A 7,221-nucleotide genomic window follows, 5' to 3' on the forward strand; every position below is an offset into this window, starting at 1 on the left:
CTTGAGCATGGTTGCCACATCCTAAGTGAAATAAAACTTCGTAGAGAGAGATCATTTAGATCGTTTAGAATTTGCTTTTCCTTGAGCACCGACCAGAGGGAGAAGAGCGAGTGATCCCTCGATAGGGAGCACGAGCGATGCAACCAACGGGAGGACAAGACAAGCCCTTCCGAAAAGCTCGTTTGCCTTTCATCTGAGCGAAGTGATTCCTCAAGGTCAGGTTAAACAAGTGAATCATCGGTTGCAAGCACGAGAGCAAGCGATCGAAAAGGAGGAGAAAGAAACACGATAACCAGATGTCGAAGCCAGCTTGAGATGAACATTAGGAATGAAAAACAGTGATTCAACGTTATGAGTACCCTCCCTTAATAAATAAATAGAATAGGGGCCAAACAATTTCCTTCAATTTGAGTAGAGTGCGTTGGCTGGAAAGTAGTAAAGTCGAAGTGAACCTCTATTTAGGAGAGATAACCCCGAACTCGAGCTACTTCATTCTCTAATAGGCTTGTTGTACCCGGTCTTGCTATTGACTCCCTAGCTAGCTCAGAAGGAATGCCTAACTCTGTTGGGACAGATTGGACAGTTGGAGCAGCCGATAAACCAGCCACAGCAGAAACAGAATGACTAGTTTCAACAAGGCGAGCAGGAGAAGCTACTCTCTTTTTAGTCGCATCCGTGGAAGGAAAGAAGGATCAGATCGTAAGCGAACAGTGGGAAGAGCGTAAGCGAGTTCAGTCAATGCAATGAAGGGTAGGAGAAATCCCGCTCAGGAAGATAGGTTTAGGAAGATGGCACCGGAAGGGAAGATAGTACTCCCCTGATGAACTCTGATTGGCCAGGCAATCGAAACTTCTTCGTCTAGTCTAGATTGGCTGTACGGGACACTGTTCTTCTTTGTTATAGGAGTCGAGGTAGCCACCACCGGCTAAAGGAAATCGTCCTTCATTCGTTTTCTTCCTCGTAGTCGTTTTAGTCCTCGGCTAAGGTATCATCAGATATAGAAGAAGCAGAGACCGGGGGTAATAGCAAAAAAGGAATATAACTCGTCCGAGGAAGTGGGCGCAGGGGGCAGTGGGGTAAGGTAATTGAAGTAACTAGCCAGTATTAAGATTAGGCATAAGCATAATAAACTGATGCATCCGAAGACGGTGAATCTAGAATAGAGGCCGGGTGGGGAAGCAAAAGATGCAAGAGAGCCTTTTTCCGGGATTGGATTTCACTCATTTAGTGCTTGGGATGCGGGCAGGCGTGGAAGATGAACATAAGAGAGCTCCGCCCTTGCCTTGCACCGGTGAACAAAAGAAAGAAAGGAGACAAGGTCGGAACTAAGACGTCAATAGCTTATTTTAAGTGACGTATTCCTGTCGGGAACAGCGAGCAAGGATAAAATGAGAGTATGAGCCCACACCCATATAGAAATCAGTCATATGCCTGATAGTCGTTATCTATTCTTTCTCAATGATAGTATTATTACCCGAAAACGATATGTACAGAGGAAGCTAGTTCTGTACTCTAGTTCTGTCCCCAAGGCGCGAGTGAAGCCCTTCTCCAGTATGGTAAAGTGAAACCGCTTCGGAGTTTATGGTTCGAAAGAAAGAGAGAGGAAAGCACTTATAAAGCGGTGGGCTCTTCTCTTCTCTTCTCTTCTCTTCTCTTATAGTAAACAAGAGTTCCGTTAAGCTCTGGGACTCTGGGCAAGATAGCTGTAGTTTTGAAAACGTAAATTGACCGAAGTTTGTCTTGACTTTCCCCTATTCTACGTATACCATCTCCGAGCCTCTCGTTAAATCGAATCAATTGATGAAAGATGCCCGTCCTTGCTAGGCCAGTTAGAAGTTCCTGGGGATGTGATTGACCTAAGAAGCCCGTGTTATCGATAGATGTAAGTTCATAGTTGAAGAAGACAAGGGAGTTTTAGCTTTTTCGTACCTCGCCCCGGTGTCACTGACAGGGGAAGCGCAAGGTTGATTTATCTGTTTTCGACTCGTGAAAGTTATCACAGCTAGCCAGCCTACAAGGAAGATTTGTGGGAAGTAAGTTACAAGACTTCTCCCCAAGCTCTATTTCCGGACCTAGTTCAAGGACAGGAGCTGGGGATTTGGCCAAGCCAGTTGTTGAAGTCGAGTATGAGCTTCTATCCAATCGAAAGAAGAAGCAAAGGCTTTTCGGTAAAGTATCTGTTTTTTAGTGGTCCTTGCATTCACTCCTCCAAGGAGGTGGGAATTCATCCATAGTACGCCTATCTATGGAAAAGTTCTTTTGAAAGATTTCCCCTTCCTTTCTTCTCTACACTTATCCGAATAGGTTGGTGTGCCAGCTTCTTCTCCTGCATCCCGACCTGTTGGCCATACCGTAGTGTGAGCACCATTATTAGAATTGGAGTATCTCTTTCAAGCACGCACATAATGGACAGCGTGGGAATACCTACAATAGGGACAGCCCGTCATAGACCACAGGAATCCATACCCTCGCGGAAAGGAGAGGAAGAAGACTGTCTTCTCGGGGAAGACAGGCTTTCTCGGACTAGAAGAAGAAGAGGAAGAAATCGATACTATGCTAGCTAGTTACAGGGAAGCTGCATCAATGGAAGTTGGATTGCCTAGTTTTGCTTTTGAGTTCGATTTGAACTACTTTTCCAAGGAACCACACTGGGCTAACTTGAATCTGTAATCGATGGTTAAGGCGCGCAGCGGTAAGGTTCCCACCGAATCAAGAATTCGGCAATTGAGGAGCTCGATTAGTCATACTCACCACCACCTGCTCTAGGCCCATTGCCAGATCTCAGAACAAGTCAGCAGGGAGAGGGAGTTTATCTAAGCGAGAATGGGGTCGGGGCCAATGCTTCGTTTTGGCTTGATCTATTTCACAACAAGTGAAGTGGGAGATTGACGGTTGGTTTACAGACTGCAATCAGCTCGGGAAAAAAAGAAAGAAGTATCTAACTAGAGCTCGCTCCTTTAGTATTTAATAGGGAAATTCCCACCGAAAAAGCCATGAAATCACGTTGAAAATAAGGCAAGCAATTAGAGTATTACGTAAGGAAAAATACCTCGCAGAGATGGCCCAACCCTTTCTATTTTGGTTTTTTCCTAATTGCGCACCCCTACCTTTTATTGATAGTTTATGCCGGGTCTTTTCCTTCTGAATAAGATTGTTAGTTTCTGCTAGAGAGGTTGCTCCAAAAATAGTAACCTGCTCCTGGTTCACATGAACAAAGTGTAGCAGAACGGACTTCCATCCTTTTTTGAAGGAAATGCATACATTGGGGAATTCCGGGCTCCGGAGAACCTTCTGGGATGTATGTTTGGAAGCATTCAAAGAAGAAATCCCCATAGTTATCTCGTAATAAGAAGGAGACGGTTGAGTCTCCTTTATCAGGAGGATTTTAACGGGAAAACATGTCTGGATCCGCTTTTGCAATTCTAGCGGACCAACGGCTATGCGGCTCTCAGAAACAAAATGAACGAGAACATACTTTCGAATTGTGGTAGGGGCGAACCCATCCGGGCGGGTGGAAGCCTTGGAATATATTACTGCAACTACACTCATAGACAATAGAATGCTTAGAAGAAAGCAGATAGATAAGTAAACGAATTCTTTCATTACCAAAGGCTCTCACTTCGTTCTCTCGCTCTCCTCGCGGCGCTCCTTGCTCGCGGAGAGGCATACCGAAAAAAAAGACGCTCAGATGTGGATTCAATCGCGCGGTTTCGTTTTTCTTCTCCACCACACCAAATAGTTGAATAATAAGACACAAACTAGATACGGAATCGCTACGCTAAGTTTCTTTCTATATGGGTAATAAGTGTAGGGATTGACCTCACCGAGTAAAGATAAGAACTCGTACCAGGATTTACCATTGTTGGCTAAAGCATTGTTGGCGAAATCTTACTTACCTAACAGGCGGCGCATTTGCTACTTACCTAACTAACAGAGCAGGCAGGCGCATTTGCCAGAACAGGCGCATTTGCTGGTCCAGTTAATTACGGATTGGATATGACAGTTCATTACTTGAAATTATGGGGACTGCTCATTTCTTTGTTTAGCATTTCTTTCCTGAATCAGAGTTTTGAGTAGCCCGAGTGAGGGACGGACATGAAATTAAGAAAGAGCCCGCACGCAGGCTTCTGATCTAGATGCACTGAAAATGGCTATAAAATATCCAGTTTTAGAAAACAACACTCACTCTCTCTTTACGAGAATTTCAAGTGGGTTGGTTCAATTCCTAGCTTTTTGGATTTGTATTGCCTTACGAACTTGCTAACTAAAAGAAGGTAGGTCCACAAACAAGTCTATATTGGAATAGATAGAGAGCATTTTTCCCCTTTGTAATTTCACAAAAAGTGGAGAGCCCTAGCATTGAATGAACGTAGTTACTTATCGAATTACCTGAAGTGAAGGAATGCCCAGACTTATTTACTTGTCCGAATAGATTGACTCGGTAGGCCGTAGGAAAAGATAACTCATGCCTACTTTACTTACTTGCCCAAGCCCTACCTACATATTTGACTAGTAGTTCTTTCGGAGAATTACTCTCTACCTACCTATAGTAGATTGAGTCGAGTAGTGATGAGCACTTATATATACCAGTCCGAGTATTGAATCGAACTAACTCATACATAGGAATTCCTTTCTGGTTGTCTTGCATTTACTTTTTCTTTGATTTGTCTTGTATTCCCGAAGAGACAGGGAAAGCTTTACCAGTTGTGCGGACGGATTAGCCTTAATTAACTTATTAGTAAGTAAGATCTTGGCTTTGTATTGCCGCTTTTCCTAGATATAGCATAGTAGTGCGTTTGCGATAAGATTGAATTGAAACTCGAAGTGAGAGCATGCATTTCCAGCCATACGGAGAGAATTACCCGCCTACCTGGATGGCCTGCCTAGTAGTTCTTTTGACCTGGATGGTCCGCCTGCCTAGCTGTTAGCTTCAACAGGTTGCTAAGCATTAAACAGTGAGCTGTATTTGTTTATATTTATTTAATTTGAACCATTGGGAAAAGGGAACTGCTAAATCTGCCTGTGCTCATAGAATTTTTTGATTGTGCTGTCTGTTTATATAGACCTTGTATGTGTTTACTCTTGATTTTGTTTTCTGAAATGTGCACTCAGAGTTCCTATTTTTATTGTTGCGATGTCCTGCAGTGTACCTGATTGTATGTCCAATACCATTGGTCCCAAAGGAAGATCCTAACAGAGACAGAGCTATTTATATAAATTTAGTGAAGTTATCTGCAAGCAGACAATGTCTGCGATCATGTTATGCACTTGCAGTGGGGACCAATCCAGGTTCGAAGATATTCCTCGATCGCCAGAATCTCTTGCGACACGTGATTTCTCAGCAAATGGCTCTTCTTCAAAGATAGCAAGTCGAGAAACAACGCCTGATGATAGCCAAGTAAATGAAGTAGAATCAGACCTCAGAGAAACCCTTTCATTAAATTATGAGGTTTGCTGCACCCCTTCAATCTTCGAGGAAATTTGGCTATCTTGTGTTTCTTATATTTGCTAATTGATAGATTTATTTTTCTGTGTAACAGGAGGCCCGGGCATTGTTAGGTAGACTGGAAACATCAGAGAGGAAATTTTGATGCAGCATTGCTGGTTCTTCAGGGAATTGATATAAGAAGTTTGAGGCCACGAATGACCAGTGCTATTGCTGAAAGTATCAAGTCTAGAGTGCCTCCACGTTCTTCAAGAAGGAAAACCTCACAAGTGAACGGAATGCTAATGCATATGTCAATGCATTCTGTAAGCTTGCTTCTAGAGGCCATATTGCTTAAAGCAAAGTCATTGGAAGGCCTTGGTAGAGTAACAGGTATTAACTAGATTTTTCTTTTCAATGTGCTTTCTTGTATTGTACTTTAGCATTGCCATCTGAAATGGGTATAGTAGTTCCAGAAGCGTTGCAAATCTCCTATTGTCCTATATATGCGGTCCTAGCTATTTTGTTTTAGTGAAAAATATGTTTTTGACAAAACGGAGTAAAAGGCTGTTATGCTTCATATTGATAACTTTTGCATCTGAAAGAGCTTTGTTGCATCCGTCAGAGTTTCACTTCATGCTATCTTGACATGGCTGATGCTGCGGAAGAATGCAAAACCATCATAGACATAGTTGAGTCTGCATGGCCATATGGTGTTCCTGACGGGTAAGCTAATGGACATATTCCATTCAGCTCTAGAATATCTTCCCAAACTGTGGATGAGAAGCTGTTGTTTCGAAGAAGCCATCATTGCATATCGGAGAGCTCTTGCAAAGCCATGGAATTTGGATTCTGAAAGGTCCGCCAACTTACAAAAAGACTTGGCAGTGACTCTGCTGTATTGTGGTGTTGAAGTGAAGTTTCCTGAAGAATTTGGTCAGAAAGGGAACCTGTTAACCCCTGGGAACAACATAGAGGAAGCAATTTTTTTATTACTCGTACTAACAAGAAAGCTATCCCTCCAAGAAATAAAATGGGATCCTGACCTTGTGAACCATTTGATGTATGCACTCTCGTTATCCGGGCATCATGAAGTTTTGGCCAGCCATCTAGAAATGTTGTTGCCAGGAACCTATACCAGATCGGAGAGATGGTCTATCCTTGCACTTTGCAACAGTGCAGCTGGTATGGATGATAGTGCATTAAACATCATAAGGAATGGTTTTTGTGTATTAGAGAGAAAGGGAAAACCTCATATTCCATCTCTTCTTTTAGGAGCAAAACTATGCTGTTAGAATCCAAAGCATGCTTCCGAAGGGATCAAATTTGCAAATAAAGCCATGAAGTCTTTCAGAAGTCACGATATGCATTTCATCAGCATTGTAAACCACTTTCTTGGTGTGTGTTATGGACCTTTTTCTAGGTCGTCCACTTCACACTTGGATAAATCGAGATTACAAGATGATGCACTGAGGCTGCTGCAGGATGCTGCTGCAATGGCAAAGTAGAATCCTGAAATAATGTATAGCCTTGCTTGGGAAAATGCGATGCAGCGCAAACTCAATGCAGCTGTTGAAAATGCAACAGAATGTCTTGAAATGGTGATGGGTGGTTCAGTTAGTGCCTGGAAGTTATTAATTCTTGTATTATCTGCACAGCAGAATTTACAAGAAGCCGAAGCAGTAGCGGATATTGCCATAGATGAAGCTGAGAAAGATGATCAGTTGGATATTTTGAGGCTGAAAGCACAAATTCAGGCTTCCCGTGGACAATTCAAGCCTGCAGTGGAATCTTTT

At 42.8% G+C, this 7,221-nt stretch overlaps 1 pseudogene; it reads left to right on the plus strand.

Moving 5' to 3' along the window:
* The first annotated feature begins 2,338 nt into the window (after positions 1-2,338).
* The window catches only part of LOC140221536 (protein NPGR1-like), an 8,497-nt pseudogene continuing 3,614 nt past the window's right edge, over positions 2,339-7,221 (plus strand).

Source organism: Setaria viridis, unplaced genomic scaffold (assembly GCF_005286985.2).
Source record: "Setaria viridis unplaced genomic scaffold, Setaria_viridis_v4.0 scaffold_148, whole genome shotgun sequence".
Taxonomy (NCBI): domain Eukaryota; kingdom Viridiplantae; phylum Streptophyta; class Magnoliopsida; order Poales; family Poaceae; genus Setaria; species Setaria viridis.